This window comes from Phyllobates terribilis, unplaced genomic scaffold (genome assembly GCF_046119375.1).
Source record: "Phyllobates terribilis strain yellow unplaced genomic scaffold, ASM4611937v1 Scaffold_5__5_contigs__length_657084704, whole genome shotgun sequence".
NCBI classification, from domain to species: Eukaryota; Metazoa; Chordata; class Amphibia; order Anura; family Dendrobatidae; genus Phyllobates; species Phyllobates terribilis.
Genome location: NW_027362765.1, coordinates 102,186,352 through 102,208,432, shown reverse-complemented (window position 1 = coordinate 102,208,432; position 22,081 = coordinate 102,186,352). Strand labels below are relative to the sequence as shown.

The 22,081-nt window shown below is 46.6% G+C and overlaps 1 long non-coding RNA gene and 5 other non-coding genes across 7 annotated transcripts; all 6 read left to right on the top strand.

The window, feature by feature from the left end:
- Positions 1 to 562: 562 nt before the first annotated feature.
- Positions 563 to 3,177, top strand: LOC141270904 (uncharacterized). 2 transcript variants are annotated; one of them, XR_012321754.1, is made up of 8 exons: positions 563 to 681; positions 804 to 843; positions 1,049 to 1,093; positions 1,997 to 2,067; positions 2,290 to 2,334; positions 2,569 to 2,619; positions 2,787 to 2,838; positions 3,022 to 3,177. It is a non-coding gene; the product is annotated as an uncharacterized lncRNA (long non-coding RNA). The 2 variants fall into 2 exon arrangements; XR_012321755.1 differs by having other exon boundaries at positions 2,913 to 3,177.
- LOC141151338 (small nucleolar SNORD12/SNORD106) lies at positions 887 to 976 on the top strand. Its single transcript, XR_012247025.1, has one exon. It is a non-coding gene; the product is annotated as a small nucleolar SNORD12/SNORD106 (small nucleolar RNA).
- On the top strand, positions 1,152 to 1,243 carry LOC141151337 (small nucleolar SNORD12/SNORD106). The gene has a single exon (XR_012247024.1). It is a non-coding gene; the product is annotated as a small nucleolar SNORD12/SNORD106 (small nucleolar RNA).
- Positions 2,104 to 2,195, top strand: LOC141151339 (small nucleolar SNORD12/SNORD106). Its single transcript, XR_012247026.1, has one exon. It is a non-coding gene; the product is annotated as a small nucleolar SNORD12/SNORD106 (small nucleolar RNA).
- LOC141151340 (small nucleolar SNORD12/SNORD106) lies at positions 2,392 to 2,483 on the top strand. The gene has a single exon (XR_012247027.1). It is a non-coding gene; the product is annotated as a small nucleolar SNORD12/SNORD106 (small nucleolar RNA).
- LOC141151342 (small nucleolar SNORD12/SNORD106) lies at positions 2,873 to 2,964 on the top strand. The gene has a single exon (XR_012247029.1). It is a non-coding gene; the product is annotated as a small nucleolar SNORD12/SNORD106 (small nucleolar RNA).
- Positions 3,178 to 22,081: the final 18,904 nt, after the last annotated feature.

Genomic DNA, 22,081 nt, shown 5'->3' with positions numbered 1-22,081 from the left:
GAGGGACAGAACCCCAACTATAGAGGTGATCAGAGCCTCAGGCCTTGCTTAGGCGGCCATGGCGCTAATGATCTGGCCAAAGTAGCCAAGCCCCAGCTGTGAATACACTGCACCAAGCCTAAGAGGATGGGGGTGGTTACACTCCTGCTACTATAGAGTACCACCTGACACAAGGGTTACCAATTCTTTGGACTACATCCTGCTTCTGGTTGGGGTCGGGCTAAGTTCTGGTAGTATCTGCCTCCCCTAACAGGATTGTGCAAAGCGAAATCGTGATTAATAAATAATAATATGGCTGATAACAGAGAGCAAAGGCATCACACTAACATATATCAGCCAGCAGAAGGCGAAATTGTATAAGAGGGACTGGAAACAAGCCGCGGCCCCTGCTCCTTACTCCCCGGTCTGTACGCTGCCCCTCGGATATATACGTTACAGCCAGGTAACGGGCGGAGGGCTTGACTTAAGGGCGGGATTTGCTGGAATCTGTACTGCGCATGCACAAGTCGCGCGTCGTTGAGACGCAGGCAGCACGCTTGCGCAGAAATTGCCTCCACACTACGCATGCGTGTTAGCGGACAGGGGTTATAAAGTCCCTGCGCAGCTTCCGTCGGCCTCTTTGTCCTGCGAGACATGCCGTGTGCACACGTGCTCTGCTGCGCGGTTCAGGCGCTCTGTCCGGTGAGTTCTTTGACCGCTCCGGTTTAATGTGCAGGCTTATGCTATAGTTATTGCTGGGCGTTGTACTCCTGCTTTCTTTTGTTAGTGGCATGTGAGTGATACTCCCATTATTTTCTTTATAGGAAAACATGGAGATCGGATCTGGCTTTCCTCATTGCAGTGGTAAGGGCCCTTCTGTGAGGTGATGGGGGTGGTTTTCCTCAGGGCTGATGTACATGATGACAGAACTTTTTTCCCCATCAGATCGACCCTGGTGACCAGTGACTTATTAGCCAGCCTTGTCTGATACATCACCCCCTATCGCCCTCCGCAGTGTATAAATGTGCAGATAACCTTGTGATCACTGCTGTTTCTGGTTTATCCGCAGTGATGGCGTCTTGTCCTCAGAGGCCGCAGTCAGAGAGCTGAGCTGGTGAGTGCTGGATTTCACTATTTTGGGTCTGCTGAGAGTTGTACTTACACAGATAAAGGCTGATGTACATGATGACAGAACTTTTTTCCCCATCAGATCGACCCTGTTGACCAGTGACTCTTATTAGCCAGTCTTGTCTGATACATCTGCTTCCCCTGTGTGTGGCCCGGTGACCACACATCATGGCCGCTGCTCTGGGGTGGGGTCATCCCAGCTCTGCAATGTGCTAAGCTTATAATACCTTGTTAATTATAAGATCTCTGCTTGCTGTCGGTAAATGGAAACCTTTGAGATTGGATATCCCTTTCAATGTTCTCACAGCTGAGGGTTTAAAGTGGTTGCCTACTACTTTTACATGGATGCCCTTTCTTTAGGATGGGTCATCAATGTTTGATCGGCTGAGGTGTGATACTTGGCACCCCCTCCAATTATCGGTGGCCAGAAGTACTTGCTGAGTTTCTGTCTACTTGTAGTGGCCACCGCATGGTACTGCACAACCACCTCCTATTCATATCAAATGAGGCGGATGTGCAGTAACATATGCTCCGCAAGTACTCCTGGCCACAGATGAAGGCTGGTGTGTGGGGGTGCCAGGTGTTGGACCCTGGCCAATCAGACATTGATGCCCTATATCTTAAGAAAAGGGCATAAATGTAAAAGTAGTGGTCAACCTCTTTAAGCTTTAATGTTTCCATTTCCTGACAGCAAGCAGAGATGGGCAATGTAGCATTTGATAACACGCAGTGCTTCACTCATGTGACTGTATGCGGTAAAAAGGTTCGCTTGTTGAGCCATGTTTCACTTGTGGTCAGTGGTGTCATTGTGGTGGACACTGCTAATCAATGGCTGTTAGGGGTTGTAGTGCTGTCTCTGAATTCTGACAAGCGTATAACTTTTCTATAGGTTAATATGAAAAATGGGTTGTGACCCGTGGAGCTGCCTGCCCTGCCGACCTGCACGAGGTACCCTAGATGGTAAGAAGCTTTTATGGGATGATGGGGGTAGTTGTGGCTGATGTACGTGATGACAGAACTTTTTTCCCCATCAGATCGACCCTGGTGACCAGTGACTCTTATTAGCCAGTCTTGTCTGATACATCTCCCTCCCTTCCCCCATGTTTGCCTATCATGGCCATGCCGCAGTGTATAAATGTGCAGATAACCTTGTGATCACTGCTGTTTCTGGTTTATCCGCAGTGCTGGCGTCTTGTCCTCAGAGGCCGCAGTCAGAGAGCTGAGTTGGTGAGTGCTGGATTTCACTATTCTCAGTCTGCTGGGAATAGTGTTACACAGATAAAGGCTGATGTACTTGATGACAGAACTTTTTTCCCCATCAGATCGACCCTGGTGACTAGCAACTCTTGTTAGCCAGCCTTGTCTGATACATTGCCCTGCCAATCTTGTCTGCCCCCCCAAAATGTGTATAAATGGATAATAACAGCTATGGTAACAGTCTTGTTTCTGGTTTATTCACAGGTATGGTGTCTCGTTTGCGGATGTCGGGCTTCGGGTTCTGGACATGAGGAGGCAAGTTCTGGGTCTGCTAGGATTTGTAGTCTAGTGAATGCAATGGCAGAACTTACCCCATCAGATCGGCCATGTTTTGTAGCCAGTGTTGTCTGATCACTAGTGGGGGGAATGGGTGCATGCGTTGTGCTGGTGTAATCTGATGCTCATGGTGTCTTGTTCTGCAGGTCCGTGCTGTGATGGGCAGAGGGTTGCTGTCTGCAGTGATGGAGGATCGGGGTAGGTCATAGATTCTGGATAACCTTTAGCGCCGCCAGTCGTAGGTGATGACTGAAGCTTTTTTTCCCCGGCAGATCGATCATGGTGACTGGAGATATTTAAGCCAGATGTGTCTGATACGCAGCGCTGGGTGGGCGGACTGGAGATGGCGACGTGTGGTTTCTGATGCCTTGTCTCTTGCAGGTGTGTGACATGTGAGGGGAAAGACGAGACGCTCCAGATGCCACATATCTGATGAGAGACCAGGACTGAGCAGAGTTTTTCTTACACTCCCATCAATATATCTGGGTACATTGCCCCTCTGCTGTGATGGGTGTTTTAATAAATTATTTATGCTTACTACTTGCCTCTGTATCGGTCTGTGGGTCCCCTGTCTGTCTCCTGCATGTTGGATTCTGTTCCCTTCTCAATCAGGGAATCAGTTTTACAATATTTTCAGCAAACCATGTTTTCATGTCACACTTGGTGTACTGAGCCTGCAGTCTTAGTTTACGGGTATTGCCCAGGCAAAGCACTTGTATTACTGGGGTGCAGTTGCCGCGCTGAATGCAGGTCTGAGCTTGCTCATTTGTATAACATGGCACACACTGGGTCCTATATTGGCCTATGTGGATGTACATCCTCGATCTGCCTGCAGGGGGCGCTGCCTCCAAACCTTTCCTGATGTTTCTGGTCCTCCGTCAGCACCTGTGCAATAAAGCGCTTGTATTGTGCTGCACAGACTACACAAGATGGCTAGAGCGGCACCTGCTGGTGAATAGCAATTATGCAATTAAAAGAAACCAGCAGTGAGGAGGAGTATAAAAGAATACCCCTGTAGTATTGTGACACATGCAATACATAGTCAGTTCCCTTTATCATATCAGTTGGTGGTCCTCCTGAGTACAGTAGACAAATAAAAATTAGTCATGATGGACAATGTTATAACCACTTTCAGGCTGCGTTCACATGCTTTGGTTTTAGAGCCCTGTGCTGCTGTGGTTTTAAGTTTCCTTGCACAGTAAATTAATCTGGATGAACAGCTGTGTCCCTGCAAATCAGCCGCTTGGTTTTTGTGCTTGAAATGGCCTCATTTAATTCCTTTACAACCCAGGGTGATTTGCTCGTTAATGACTAGGCCAATTTTTACAATTCTGACCACTGTCAACTTTATGAGGTAATTACTCTGGAACACTTCAACTGATCCCGCTGATTCTGAGATTGTTTTTTCGTGACATACTGTACTTCATGATTGTGGTAAAATTTCTTCGATATCACTTGCGTTTATTTGTGAAAAAAATCGGAAATTTGGGGAAAATTTAGAAAATTTTGCAATTTTCAAAACTTGAATTTTTATGCCCTTAAATCAAGAGATATGTCACACAAGAGTTAATAAATAACATTTCCCACATGTCTACTTTACATCAGCACAATTTTGGAACCAAAATTTTTTTTTTTTGTTAGGAAGCTATAAGGGTTAAAAGTTGACCAGCGATTTCTAATTTTTACAACCATTTTTTTTTTTTTAGGGACCACATCATATTTAAAGTCACTTTGAGGGGTTTTTATGACAGAAAATACCCAAAAGTGACACCATTCTAAAAACCCCTCAAGGTACTCTAAACCACATTCAAGAACTCTATTAACCCTTCAGGTGCTTCACAGGAATTTTTGGAATGTGTAAGAAAAAAAAATGAACATTTTAACTTTTTTCACAAAAATGTTACTTTAGACCCAACTTTTTTTTATTTTTGCAGGGGTAACCGGAAAAAATGGACCCCAAAATTAGTTGTGCAGATACCCCATATGTAGGGAAAAAACACTGTTTGGGCGCACGGCAGGGTTCGGAAGGAGCGCCATTTGACTTTTTGAATGTAAAATTTGCTTGAATAATTAGCGGACGCCATGTTGCATTTGGGGAGCCCCTGATGTGCCTAAACAGTGGAAACCCCCCACAAGTGACACCATTTTGGAAACTAGACCCCTCAGGGAACTTGTCTAGATGTGTGGTGAGCACCTTGAACCCCCAGGTGCTTCACAGAAGTTTATAACATTGAGCCGTGAAAATAAAAAATCAAACTTTTTCCACAAAAATGTTGTTTTAGGCCCAATTTTTTTATTTTCACAAGGGTAAGAGGAGAAAATGGACCCCCAAAAACTTTTGTGCAATTTCTCCTGAGTACGCTAATACCCCATATGTGGGGAAAATACAGTGTTTGGGCGCACGGCAGAGTTCAGAAGGGAAGGAGCACTGTGACTTTTTGAATGCAAAATAGGCTGGAATCGAGAGCGGACACCATGTCGCGTTTGGAGAGCCCCTGATGTGCCTAAATAGTGGAAACCCCCCCCCCCCCCCCCACAAGTGACCCCATTTTGGAAACTACACCCCTCAAGGATTTTATCAAGGGGTATAGTGAACATTTTGAACCCAGAGGTACGACACAGAATTTGATAACTTATTCAATATGATGACTTAATGTCATTAGTCTTGAGCGCAAGTGCTCGCTACTTGAGTTTGCATCGGTTACTCCGGTATGCACCATGTATCACGGGTGCTCCAGTGACATGCTCAAGTCCCCGCCCGCATGTTTCATGGTTATTAGACACCCCAAAAAAAACATGCGGGGATCGCTCGTGCATGGCAGGCAATCCCCGCAATGTTTTTTTTGGCCGCAAAGCATATGGGGCGGAGACTCGAGCACCCACGATACTCGGTGCATACCCGAGCACCCGATGCAAACACAAGTAGCGAGCACTTGTGTTCAACACTAGTTGCCATATTGTCATCCTTTTTTTTTTTTTTTTTTTTTTTTTTACTTTTGAAAAAAAAAAACCCTAACAATAGCACAACCCTAACCCTAGCGTTTATTTTTTACGCCGTTCCTCGTGCGGTATAAGTGATTAGACGACCTTATTCTTCGGGTCGGTGCGACTACAGAGATACCAGAATCATATCGGGTTTTTATGATTGACAGCTGTCACACACTAAGACACATATTTTGTAAAATCTAGTTTTTGCATCGCCATATTTTGAGAGCTATAATTTTTCCATATTTTGGTTGACAGTCATGTGACGGCTTGTTTTTTGCGGGATGAGTTGACTTTTTTATTGGTGCCATTTACAGGCACGTGACATTTTTTTGATCGCTTTCTATTCCAGCTTTTGGAAGGCAGAATAAACAAAAACCAATTCAGGAATTGTTTTTTTTTTTTTATTTTTTTATTCTGTTCCGTGTGTGGTAAAATTGATAAGGTAGCTTTATTCTTCGGGTCAGTACGTTTTACAGCGGTACCACATTTATATAGTTTTTCTATGTTTTGGCGCTTTTACACAAAGCTATTTTATAGAAAAAAATATTTTTTTGCATCGCTTTATTCTGAGAGCTATAACTTTTTGATTTTTCGGATGATGGAGCTGTATTGCGGCTTGTTTTTTGCGGGATAAGACGTTTTCAGCGGTACCATTTTTATTTATATTTGTCTTTTTGATCGTGTGTTATTCCATTTTTTGTTTGGCGGTATGATAAAGCATTCTTTTTTGCTTCGTGTTTTTTTTTTTTTTTTTTTTTTTTTTTACAGGGTTTACTGAAGGGGTTAACTAGTTGGACAATTTTGTCAGGTCGTTCCGGACGCGGCGATACCATATGTGTTTCTGTTTTTTTGCATATTTATTGATGGGTACATTATATTTCTATTTTTGGTGGATTTATTTTATTTTATTTTTTTTTTTTTTCACTTTCTGACAGTTTTTTGGTTTGTTTACTTTGTCCCTCTATGGGACTTTCACTTTTTTATTCTGATCGCCTGCATAGCATAGGGATGGAGCACCATCCCTGTGCCATGCAGGCTGTCAGCGCTGCACAGGGAGAAGATGGTTTGGTCATGTACTGTGCATGACCAAAAAATCTTCCTGCTGTCTGGTGACCCGGATGTTGTCATGATGACATCGGGTAGGTCATGGCAACACCCGGGAAGCCATGGCAGACAGCGCTGGAGGCCGGAAGAGGAGGTGAGTATACCGATCACCGCAATGCTGCGATCGACTTCGATTGCAGCATTGCAGGGGTTAATGTGCTGGGAGCGGTGCGGGACCGCTCCCTGCACATAGTACCGGTTGTCAGCTGTGAAAATCAGCTGACACCACAGCCTGTGTGTGCGTGCGATCGCCATGACGTACTAATACGGGTCAGGCTCTTAAGTCCCAGGGCACAGACGCGTATTAGTACGTCATGGGCTTTAAAGGGGTTAATCCACGATTGTTTTTGAGGAAACTCTGGGAAAACAGCTGCAGTTTTAGGCTATGTTCACACGTTGTGTGTGTTTTCTGTAGGTAAAACCTGCTCTCTTGGCTGTAAAGAAGAAGCGTACAAAAAGCAGGTTTTGCTGTGTTTTTCAGGATCTAAAAGTTCAGCTTTGTTTCCACCACACAAGCATGAACATATGTCTTGCATTGGTGACCTATGTGAAACCATTTTTGGAAAAAGGGTAATTTGATCAAATTTATTTAGTGGAAAAATGTGTCTGAAAAAAATAGTGACTATTCTGAACAAAAAGTTCATGAAAAAATGGCAACAGTAACAGCAGTGGGCGGTGAATTGGTCGGCAATAGTTTACCTAAGACATTGGCAGAGCATTGAGTTTGTAGGACACTGTTTACGTTCACACTTTGGCCGGCCCTTGAATTTATCAGGTATTCAATTCAACACCTTTGTCGGCCAATGTTTATTTTAAACATATCACTAATTTAATTAAACTGTACTAAACCCAACTGCCAGTCTCGGATGAGAACACCGAGACATATGGTTTAAACTTGGGAAAATCACAAAAATAAATGTTTCACACACTACTGTAACTGCTTAGTTTGTTTTTCTTCTCTCTTCCTCCCCCCTACTAACAAAACCTGATGTCTGCGCTTTTTGCACTTACTCATTGCTTTCTATGGATGCAAAAACGCTGAAAGTGACATGCTGCAGTTTTCCAATTCAGTCTGGAAAAAAAACTGCATGAGCTTTCTGAAATCTTGTAGCTTTTGCTGGTACTATAAAATGCAACCCAAAAGAATGCAGCAAAAATGCAACGTGTGAACATAGCCTAAATCTGTAGCATGTGCATGCTGCTCATTTCACCCATCGTTGGACATGCTCTTAAAATTTATATAGATGTTATGATCCATATATTGATGTAATGTGATTGTTCAAGGGATCCTCCATGTCTTTCCTCTCAACTACTTGTACAGGGTGTGTAAACAGTCATCGCAAATTGTCTCAGAGAGGAAGAGAACTAGAACTCTAGTGCCACCTGTAAGAGCGTCCTCTGCACTGGACCCTCGCAGACCCTCACTCTGGTTACATGTAACGACATCTTCCCGACTCAATATTTCACAGAGCCTATCATGCGCTGCCAGGTGAATAATTTAGGCCCCTGTTCACACACTTAAAACACTACGCTGATTCATCCAAACTACTGGAAACTGGCAGGAGACAAAAACAAAATTGCCGCAAATGCAGATAATCGGCAGCAGGAAAGTCGATTACAAAATTATTGGGGTGTGAATTAATGTCTATGCTAACTGAACCCCTACTCTATATAATTGTCATAACACAATCTCCAGTGGAAAATCCCAGAAAACGTAATGTTTACACAATGTGGAAAATACTGCCATCTTTACCCTTGGGGTGCTTTCACACTGCGTTATGGCACATGTTCGTTGGTCCCGTCGGGGCTTATGTCTGAACCTATCATAACGCAGAATTTGGACGTATGCACTGATGGGCCATAGATTAGAATGGTGGGGGGACCAGGGTGGGCACACTACTACAAGATGAGGACCAGGATGGGGACATTACTACAAGATGGGGACCTGGATGGGCACACTGCAACACAATGGGGACAAGGATGAGCACACTACTACACGATGGGGACCAGGTTGGACACACTACTACAAGATGGGGACCAGGATGGGCACATTACTACAAGATGGGGACCAGGATGGGCACATTACTACAAGATGAGGACCAGGATGGGGCATTACTACAAGAAGAAGACCAGGATGGGGACATTACTACAAGATGAAGACCAGGATGGGGCATTACTACAAGATGAGGACCAGGATTGGGCACATTACTACAAGATGGGGACCAGGATGGGCACATTACTATAAGATGAGGACCAGGATGGGGACATTACTACAAGATGCAGACCAGGATGGGGACATTACTACAAGATGTGGACCAGAAAGGGCACATTACTACAGGATGGGGACATTACTACAAGATGAGGACCAGGATGGGGACATTACTACAAGATGAAGACCAGGATGGGGACATTACTACAAGAGGGGGACCTGGATGGGGCATTACTACAAGATGGGGACCAGGATGGGCACACTGCTACAAGATGGGGACAAGGATAAGCACACTACTACACGATGGGGACAAGGATGAGCACACTACTACAAGATGGGGACCAGGATGGACACACTACTACAAGTTGGGGACCAGGGTGGGCACACTACTACAAGTTGGGGACCAGGGTGGGCACATTACTACAAGATGGGGACCAGGATGGGCACATTACTACAAGATGAGGACATTACTACAAGATGAGGACCAGGATGGGGACATTACTACAGGATGAAGACCAGGATGGGGCATTACTACAAGATGAGGACCAGGATTGGGCACATTACTACAAGATGGGGACCAGGATGGGCACATTACTACAAGATGAAGACCAGGATGGGGACATTACTACAAGATGAAGACCAGGATGGGGACATTACTACAAGATGAGGACCAGGATGGGTGGGGCATTACTACAAGATGGGGACCAGGATGGGTGGGGCATTACTACAAGATGAAGACCAGGATGGGGCATTACTACAAGATGAGGACCAGGATTGGGCACATTACTACAAGATGGGGACCAGGATGGGCACATTACTACAAGATGAGGACCAGGATGGGGACATTACTACAAGATGAAGACCAGGATGGGGACATTACTGCACGATGAGGACCAGGATGGGCACATTACTATAAGATGAAGACCAGGATGGGGACATTACTACAAGATGAAGACCAGGATGGGGACATTACTACAAGATGAGGACCAGGATGGGGACATTACTGCAAGATGCAGACCAGGATGGGTGGGGCATTACTACAAGATGGGGACCAGAAAGGGCACATTACTACAAGATGGGGACCAGGATGGGGACATTACTACAAGATGAAGACCAGGATGGGGACATTACTACAAGATGAAGACCAGGATGGGGACATTACTACAAAATGAAGACCAGGATGGGGACATTACTACAAGATGAGGACCAGGATGGGGACAGTACTACAAGATGCAGACCAGGATGGGTGGGGCATTACTACAAGATGGGGACCAGGATGGGAACATTACTACAAGATGAAGACCAGGATGGGGCATTACTACAAGATGAGGACCAGGATTGGGCACATTACTACAAGATGGGGACCAGGATGGGCACATTACTATAAGATGAGGACCAGGATGGGGACATTACTACAAGATGAAGACCAGGATGGGGACATTACTACAAGATGAAGACCAGGATGGGGCATTACTACAAGATGAGGACCAGAAAGGGCACATTACTACAAGATGAGGACCAGGATGGGGACATTACTACAAGATGGGGACCAGGATTGGGCATATTGCTACAAGATGAGGACCAGGATGGGCACATTACTACGAGATGAAGACCAGGATAGGGACATTACTACAAGATGAGGACCAGGATGGGGACATTACTACAAGATGAGGACCAGGATGGGGACATTACTACAAGATGGGGACCAGGGTGGGGCATTACTACAAGATGGGGACCAGGATGGGCACATTACTACAAGATGGGGACCAGGATGGGCACACTGCTACAAGATGGGGACAAGGATAAGCACACTACTACACGATGGGGACAAGGATGAGCACACTACTACACGATGGGGACCAGGATGGACACACTACTACAAGTTGGGGACCAGGGTGGGCATACTACTACAAGTTGGGGACCAGGGTGGGCACATTACTACAAGATGGGGACCAGGATGGGCACATTACTACAAGATGAGGACCAGGATGAGGACATTACTACAAGATGAGGACCAGGATGGGGACATTACTACAAGATGAAGACCAGGATAGGGACATTACTACAGGATGAAGACCAGGATGGGGCATTACTACAAGATGAGGACCAGGATTGGGCACATTACTACAAGATGGGGACCAGGATGGGCACATTACTACAAGATGAAGACCAGGATGGGGACATTACTACAAGATGAAGACCAGGATGGGGACATTACTACAAGATGAGGACCAGGATGGGGACATTACTACAAGATGCAGACCAGGATGGGTGGGGCATTACTACAAGATGGGGACCAGGATGGGGACATTACTACAAGATGAAGACCAGGATGGGGCATTACTACAAGATGAGGACCAAGATTGGGCACATTACTACAAGATGGGGACCAGGATGGGCACATTACTACAAGATGAAGACCAGGATGGGGACATTACTACAAGATGAAGACCAGGATGGGGACATTACTACAAGATGAGGACCAGGATGGGCACATTACTACAAGATGCAGACCAGGATGGGTGGGGCATTACTACAAGATGGGGACCAGGATGAGGACATTACTACAAGATGAAGACCAGGATGGGGCATTACTACAAGATGAGGACCAGGATTGGGCACATTACTACAAGATGGGGACCAGGATGGGCACATTACTACAAGATGAGGACCAGGATGGGGACATTACTACAAGATGAAGACCAGGATGGGGACATTACTACACGATGAAGACCAGGATGGGGCATTACTACAAGATGAGGACCAGAAAGGGCACATTACTACAGGATGGGGACATTACTACAAGATGAGGATCAGGATGCGTACATTACTACAAGATGAGGACCAGGTTGGGGCATTACTACAAGATTAGGACCATGATTGGGCACATTACTACAAGATTAGGACCAGGATTGGGCACATTAGTACAAGATGGGGACCAGGATGGGCATATTCCTACAAGATGAGGGCCAGAATGGGCACATTACTACATGATGGGGACCAGGATGGACACATTACTACAAGATTAGGACCAGGATTGGGCACATTACTACAAGATGAAGACCAGGATGGGGCATTACTACAAGATGAGGACCAGGATTGGGCACATTACTACAAGATGGGGACCAGGATGGGCACATTACTATAAGATGAAGACTAGGATGGGGACATTACTACAAGATGAAGACCAGGATGGGGACATTACTACAAGATGAAGACCAGGATGGGGCATTACTACAAGATGAGGACCAGGATTGGGCACATTACTACAAGATGGGGACCAGGATGGGCACATTACTACAAGATGAGGACCAGGATGGGCACATTACTATAAGATGAAGACCAGGATGGGGACATTACTACAAGATGAAGACCAGGATGGGGACATTACTACAAGATGAAGACCAGGATGGGGACATTACTACAAGATGAGGACCAGGATGGGGACATTACTGCAAGATGCAGACCAGGATGGGTGGGGCATTACTACAAGATGGGGACCAGAAAGGGCACATTACTACAAGATGGGGACCAGGATGGGGACATTACTACAAGATGAAGACCAGGATTGGGCACATTACTACAAGATGGGGACCAGGATGGGCACATTACTACAAGATGAGGACCAGGATGGGGACATTACTACACGATGAAGACCAGGATGGGGCATTACTACAAGATGAGGACCAGAAAGGGCACATTACTACAGGATGGGGACATTACTACAAGATGAGGATCAGGATGCGTACATTACTACAAGATGAGGACCAGGTTGGGGCATTACTACAAGATTAGGACCAGGATTGGGCACATTACTACAAGATTAGGACCAGGATTGGGCACATTAGTACAAGATGGGGACCAGGATGGGCATATTACTACAAGATGAGGGCCAGAATGGGCACATTACTACATGATGGGGACCAGGATGGACACATTACTACAAGATTAGGACCAGGATTGGGCACATTACTATAAGATGAGGACCAGGATGGGGACATTACTACAAGATGCAGACCAGGATGGGGACATTACTACAAGATGTGGACCAGAAAGGGCACATTACTACAGGATGGGGACATTACTACAAGATGAGGACCAGGATGGGGACATTACTACAAGATGAAGACCAGGATGGGGACATTACTACAAGAGGGGGACCTGGATGGGGCATTACTACAAGATGGGGACCAGGATGGGCACACTGCTACAAGATGGGGACAAGGATAAGCACACTACTACACGATGGGGACAAGGATGAGCACACTACTACAAGATGGGGACCAGGATGGACACACTACTACAAGTTGGGGACCAGGGTGGGCACACTACTACAAGTTGGGGACCAGGGTGGGCACATTACTACAAGATGGGGACCAGGATGGGCACATTACTACAAGATGAGGACATTACTACAAGATGAGGACCAGGATGGGGACATTACTACAGGATGAAGACCAGGATGGGGCATTACTACAAGATGAGGACCAGGATTGGGCACATTACTACAAGATGGGGACCAGGATGGGCACATTACTACAAGATGAAGACCAGGATGGGGACATTACTACAAGATGAAGACCAGGATGGGGACATTACTACAAGATGAGGACCAGGATGGGTGGGGCATTACTACAAGATGGGGACCAGGATGGGTGGGGCATTACTACAAGATGAAGACCAGGATGGGGCATTACTACAAGATGAGGACCAGGATTGGGCACATTACTACAAGATGGGGACCAGGATGGGCACATTACTACAAGATGAGGACCAGGATGGGGACATTACTACAAGATGAAGACCAGGATGGGGACATTACTGCACGATGAGGACCAGGATGGGCACATTACTATAAGATGAAGACCAGGATGGGGACATTACTACAAGATGAAGACCAGGATGGGGACATTACTACAAGATGAGGACCAGGATGGGGACATTACTGCAAGATGCAGACCAGGATGGGTGGGGCATTACTACAAGATGGGGACCAGAAAGGGCACATTACTACAAGATGGGGACCAGGATGGGGACATTACTACAAGATGAAGACCAGGATGGGGACATTACTACAAGATGAAGACCAGGATGGGGACATTACTACAAAATGAAGACCAGGATGGGGACATTACTACAAGATGAGGACCAGGATGGGGACAGTACTACAAGATGCAGACCAGGATGGGTGGGGCATTACTACAAGATGGGGACCAGGATGGGAACATTACTACAAGATGAAGACCAGGATGGGGCATTACTACAAGATGAGGACCAGGATTGGGCACATTACTACAAGATGGGGACCAGGATGGGCACATTACTATAAGATGAGGACCAGGATGGGGACATTACTACAAGATGAAGACCAGGATGGGGACATTACTACAAGATGAAGACCAGGATGGGGCATTACTACAAGATGAGGACCAGAAAGGGCACATTACTACAAGATGAGGACCAGGATGGGGACATTACTACAAGATGGGGACCAGGATTGGGCATATTGCTACAAGATGAGGACCAGGATGGGCACATTACTACGAGATGAAGACCAGGATAGGGACATTACTACAAGATGAGGACCAGGATGGGGACATTACTACAAGATGAGGACCAGGATGGGGACATTACTACAAGATGGGGACCAGGGTGGGGCATTACTACAAGATGGGGACCAGGATGGGCACATTACTACAAGATGGGGACCAGGATGGGCACACTGCTACAAGATGGGGACAAGGATAAGCACACTACTACACGATGGGGACAAGGATGAGCACACTACTACACGATGGGGACCAGGATGGACACACTACTACAAGTTGGGGACCAGGGTGGGCATACTACTACAAGTTGGGGACCAGGGTGGGCACATTACTACAAGATGGGGACCAGGATGGGCACATTACTACAAGATGAGGACCAGGATGAGGACATTACTACAAGATGAGGACCAGGATGGGGACATTACTACAAGATGAAGACCAGGATAGGGACATTACTACAGGATGAAGACCAGGATGGGGCATTACTACAAGATGAGGACCAGGATTGGGCACATTACTACAAGATGGGGACCAGGATGGGCACATTACTACAAGATGAAGACCAGGATGGGGACATTACTACAAGATGAAGACCAGGATGGGGACATTACTACAAGATGAGGACCAGGATGGGGACATTACTACAAGATGCAGACCAGGATGGGTGGGGCATTACTACAAGATGGGGACCAGGATGGGGACATTACTACAAGATGAAGACCAGGATGGGGCATTACTACAAGATGAGGACCAAGATTGGGCACATTACTACAAGATGGGGACCAGGATGGGCACATTACTACAAGATGAAGACCAGGATGGGGACATTACTACAAGATGAAGACCAGGATGGGGACATTACTACAAGATGAGGACCAGGATGGGCACATTACTACAAGATGCAGACCAGGATGGGTGGGGCATTACTACAAGATGGGGACCAGGATGAGGACATTACTACAAGATGAAGACCAGGATGGGGCATTACTACAAGATGAGGACCAGGATTGGGCACATTACTACAAGATGGGGACCAGGATGGGCACATTACTACAAGATGAGGACCAGGATGGGGACATTACTACAAGATGAAGACCAGGATGGGGACATTACTACACGATGAAGACCAGGATGGGGCATTACTACAAGATGAGGACCAGAAAGGGCACATTACTACAGGATGGGGACATTACTACAAGATGAGGATCAGGATGCGTACATTACTACAAGATGAGGACCAGGTTGGGGCATTACTACAAGATTAGGACCATGATTGGGCACATTACTACAAGATTAGGACCAGGATTGGGCACATTAGTACAAGATGGGGACCAGGATGGGCATATTCCTACAAGATGAGGGCCAGAATGGGCACATTACTACATGATGGGGACCAGGATGGACACATTACTACAAGATTAGGACCAGGATTGGGCACATTACTACAAGATGAAGACCAGGATGGGGCATTACTACAAGATGAGGACCAGGATTGGGCACATTACTACAAGATGGGGACCAGGATGGGCACATTACTATAAGATGAAGACTAGGATGGGGACATTACTACAAGATGAAGACCAGGATGGGGACATTACTACAAGATGAAGACCAGGATGGGGCATTACTACAAGATGAGGACCAGGATTGGGCACATTACTACAAGATGGGGACCAGGATGGGCACATTACTACAAGATGAGGACCAGGATGGGCACATTACTATAAGATGAAGACCAGGATGGGGACATTACTACAAGATGAAGACCAGGATGGGGACATTACTACAAGATGAAGACCAGGATGGGGACATTACTACAAGATGAGGACCAGGATGGGGACATTACTGCAAGATGCAGACCAGGATGGGTGGGGCATTACTACAAGATGGGGACCAGAAAGGGCACATTACTACAAGATGGGGACCAGGATGGGGACATTACTACAAGATGAAGACCAGGATTGGGCACATTACTACAAGATGGGGACCAGGATGGGCACATTACTACAAGATGAGGACCAGGATGGGGACATTACTACACGATGAAGACCAGGATGGGGCATTACTACAAGATGAGGACCAGAAAGGGCACATTACTACAGGATGGGGACATTACTACAAGATGAGGATCAGGATGCGTACATTACTACAAGATGAGGACCAGGTTGGGGCATTACTACAAGATTAGGACCAGGATTGGGCACATTACTACAAGATTAGGACCAGGATTGGGCACATTAGTACAAGATGGGGACCAGGATGGGCATATTACTACAAGATGAGGGCCAGAATGGGCACATTACTACATGATGGGGACCAGGATGGACACATTACTACAAGATTAGGACCAGGATTGGGCACATTTCTACAAGATGAAGACCAGGATGGGGCATTACTACAAGATGAGGACCAGGATTGGGCACATTACTACAAGATGGGGACCAGGATGGGCACATTACTATAAGATGAAGACCAGGATGGGGACATTACTACAAGATGAAGACCAGGATGGGGACATTACTACAAGATGAAGACCAGGATGGGGACATTACTACAAGATGAAGACCAGGATGGGGCATTACTACAAGATGAGGACCAGGATTGGGCACATTACTACAAGATGGGGACCAGGATGGGCACATTACTACAAGATGAGGACCAGGATGGGGACATTACTACAAGATGAAGACCAGGATGGGGACATTACTACACGATGAAGACCAGGATGGGGCATTACTACAAGATGAGGACCAGAAAGGGCACATTACTACAGGATGGGGACATTACTACAAGATGAGGATCAGGATGCGTACATTACTACAAGATGAGGACCAGGTTGGGGCATTACTACAAGATTAGGACCAGGATTGGGCACATTACTACAAGATTAGGACCAGGATTGGGCACATTACTACAAGATGGGGACCAGGATGGGCATATTACTACAAGATGAGGGCCAGAATGGGCACATTACTACATGATGGGGACCAGGATGGGCACATTACTACAAGATTAGGACCAGGATTGGGCACACTACTACAAGATGAAGACCAGGATGGGGCATTACTACAAGATGAGGACCAGGATGGGCACATTACTATAAGATGAAGACCAGGATGGGGACATTACTACAAGATGAAGACCAGGATGGGGACATTACTACAAGATGAAGACCAGGATGGGGACATTACTACAAGATGAGGACCAAGATTGGGCACATTACTACAAGATGGGGACCAGGATGGGCACATTACTACAAGATGAAGACCAGGATGGGGACATTACTACAAGATGAAGACCAGGATGGGGACATTACTACAAGATGAGGACCAGGATGGGCACATTACTACAAGATGCAGACCAGGATGGGTGGGGCATTACTACAAGATGGGGACCAGGATGAGGACATTACTACAAGATGAAGACCAGGATGGGGCATTACTACAAGATGAGGACCAGGATTGGGCACATTACTACAAGATGGGGACCAGGATGGGCACATTACTACAAGCTGAGGACCAGGATGGGGACATTACTACAAGATGAAGACCAGGATGGGGACATTACTACACGATGAAGACCAGGATGGGGCATTACTACAAGATGAGGACCAGAAAGGGCACATTACTACAGGATGGGGACATTACTACAAGATGAGGATCAGGATGCGTACATTACTACAAGATGAGGACCAGGTTGGGGCATTACTACAAGATTAGGACCAGGATTGGGCACATTACTACAAGATTAGGACCAGGATTGGGCACATTAGTACAAGATGGGGACCAGGATGGGCATATTCCTACAAGATGAGGGCCAGAATGGGCACATTACTACATGATGGGGACCAGGATGGACACATTACTACAAAATGAAGACCAGGATGGGGACATTACTACAAGATGAAGACCAGGATGGGGCATTACTACAAGATGAGGACCAGGATTGGGCACATTACTACAAGATGGGGACCAGGATGGGCACATTACTACAAGATGAGGACCAGGATGGGCACATTACTATAAGATGAAGACCAGGATGGGGACATTACTATAAGATGAAGACCAGGATGGGGACATTACTACAAGATGAAGACCAGGATGGGGACATTACTACAAGATGAAGACCAGGATGGGGACATTACTACAAGATGGGGACCAGGATGGGCACATTACTACAAGATGGGGACCAGGATGGGCACATTACTACAAGATGAGGACCAGGATGGGGCATTACTACAAGAAGAAGACCAGGATGGGGACATTACTACAAGATGAAGACCAGGATGGGGCATTACTACAAGATGAGGACCAGGATTGGGCACATTACTACAAGATGGGGACCAGGATGGGCACATTACTATAAGATGAGGACCAGGATGGGGACATTACTACAAGATGCAGACCAGGATGGGGACATTACTACAAGATGTGGACCAGAAAGGGCACATTACTACAGGATGGGGACATTACTACAAGATGAGGACCAGGATGGGGACATTACTACAAGATGAAGACCAGGATGGGGACATTACTACAAGAGGGGGACCTGGATGGGGCATTACTACAAGATGGGGACCAGGATGGGCACACTGCTACAAGATGGGGACAAGGATAAGCACACTACTACACGATGGGGACAAGGATGAGCACACTACTACAAGATGGGGACCAGGATGGACACACTACTACAAGTTGGGGACCAGGGTGGGCACACTACTACAAGTTGGGGACCAGGGTGGGCACATTACTACAAGATGGGGACCAGGATGGGCACATTACTACAAGATGAGGACATTACTACAAGATGAGGACCAGGATGGGGACATTACTACAGGATGAAGACCAGGATGGGGCATTACTACAAGATGAGGACCAGGATTGGGCACATTACTACAAGATGGGGACCAGGATGGGCACATTACTACAAGATGAAGACCAGGATGGGGACATTACTACAAGATGAAGACCAGGATGGGGACATTACTACAAGATGAGGACCAGGATGGGTGGGGCATTACTACAAGATGGGGACCAGGATGGGTGGGGCATTACTACAAGATGAAGACCAGGATGGGGCATTACTACAAGATGAGGACCAGGATTGGGCACATTACTACAAGATGGGGACCAGGATGGGCACATTACTACAAGATGAGGACCAGGATGGGGACATTACTACAAGATGAAGACCAGGATGGGGACATTACTGCACGATGAGGACCAGGATGGGCACATTACTATAAGATGAAGACCAGGATGGGGACATTACTACAAGATGAAGACCAGGATGGGGACATTACTACAAGATGAGGACCAGGATGGGGACATTACTGCAAGATGCAGACCAGGATGGGTGGGGCATTACTACAAGATGGGGACCAGAAAGGGCACATTACTACAAGATGGGGACCAGGATGGGGACATTACTACAAGATGAAGACCAGGATGGGGACATTACTACAAGATGAAGACCAGGATGGGGACATTACTACAAAATGAAGACCAGGATGGGGACATTACTACAAGATGAGGACCAGGATGGGGACAGTACTACAAGATGCAGACCAGGATGGGTGGGGCATTACTACAAGATGGGGACCAGGATGGGAACATTACTACAAGATGAAGACCAGGATGGGGCATTACTACAAGATGAGGACCAGGATTGAGCACATTACTACAAGATGGGTACCAGGATGGGCACATTACTACAAGATGAGGACCAGGATGGGGACATTACTACAAGATGAAGACCAGGATGGGGACATTACTACACGATGAAGACTAGGATGGGGCATTACTACAAGATGAGGACCAGAAAGGGCACATTACTACAGGATGGGGACATTACTACAAGATGGGGACCAGGATGGGGACATTACTACAAGATGAAGACCAGGATGGGGCATTACTACAAGATGAGGACCAGGATTGGGCACATTACTACAAGATGGGGACCAGGATGGGCACATTACTATAAGATGAGGACCAGGATGGGGACATTACTACAAGATGAAGACCAGGATGGGGACATTACTACAAGATGAAGACCAGGATGGGGCATTACTACAAGATGAGGACCAGAAAGGGCACATTACTACAAGATGAGGACCAGGATGGGGACATTACTACAAGATGGGGACCAGGATTGGGCATATTGCTACAAGATGAGGACCAGGATGGGCACATTACTACGAGATGAAGACCAGGATAGGGACATTACTACAAGATGAGGACCAGGATGGGGACATTACTACAAGATGAGGACCAGGATGGGGACATTACTACAAGATGGGGACCAGGGTGGGGCATTACTACAAGATGGGGACCAGGATGGGCACATTACTACAAGATGGGGACCAGGATGGGCACACTGCTACAAGATGGGGACAAGGATAAGCACACTACTACACGATGGGGACAAGGATGAGCACACTACTACACGATGGGGACCAGGATGGACACACTACTACAAGTTGGGGACCAGGGTGGGCATACTACTACAAGTTGGGGACCAGGGTGGGCACATTACTACAAGATGGGGACCAGGATGGGCACATTACTACAAGATGAGGACCAGGATGAGGACATTACTACAAGATGAGGACCAGGATGGGGACATTACTACAAGATGAAGACCAGGATAGGGACATTACTACAGGATGAAGACCAGGATGGGGCATTACTACAAGATGAGGACCAGGATTGGGCACATTACTACAAGATGGGGACCAGGATGGGCACATTACTACAAGATGAAGACCAGGATGGGGACATTACTACAAGATGAAGACCAGGATGGGGACATTACTACAAGATGAGGACCAGGATGGGGACATTACTACAAGATGCAGACCAGGATGGGTGGGGCATTACTACAAGATGGGGACCAGGATGGGGACATTACTACAAGATGAAGACCAGGATGGGGCATTACTACAAGATGAGGACCAAGATTGGGCACATTACTACAAGATGGGGACCAGGATGGGCACATTACTACAAGATGAAGACCAGGATGGGGACATTACTACAAGATGAAGACCAGGATGGGGACATTACTACAAGATGAGGACCAGGATGGGCACATTACTACAAGATGCAGACCAGGATGGGTGGGGCATTACTACAAGATGGGGACCAGGATGAGGACATTACTACAAGATGAAGACCAGGATGGGGCATTACTACAAGATGAGGACCAGGATTGGGCACATTACTACAAGATGGGGACCAGGATGGGCACATTACTACAAGATGAGGACCAGGATGGGGACATTACTACAAGATGAAGACCAGGATGGGGACATTACTACACGATGAAGACCAGGATGGGGCATTACTACAAGATGAGGACCAGAAAGGGCACATTACTACAGGATGGGGACATTACTACAAGATGAGGATCAGGATGCGTACATTACTACAAGATGAGGACCAGGTTGGGGCATTACTACAAGATTAGGACCATGATTGGGCACATTACTACAAGATTAGGACCAGGATTGGGCACATTAGTACAAGATGGGGACCAGGATGGGCATATTCCTACAAGATGAGGGCCAGAATGGGCACATTACTACATGATG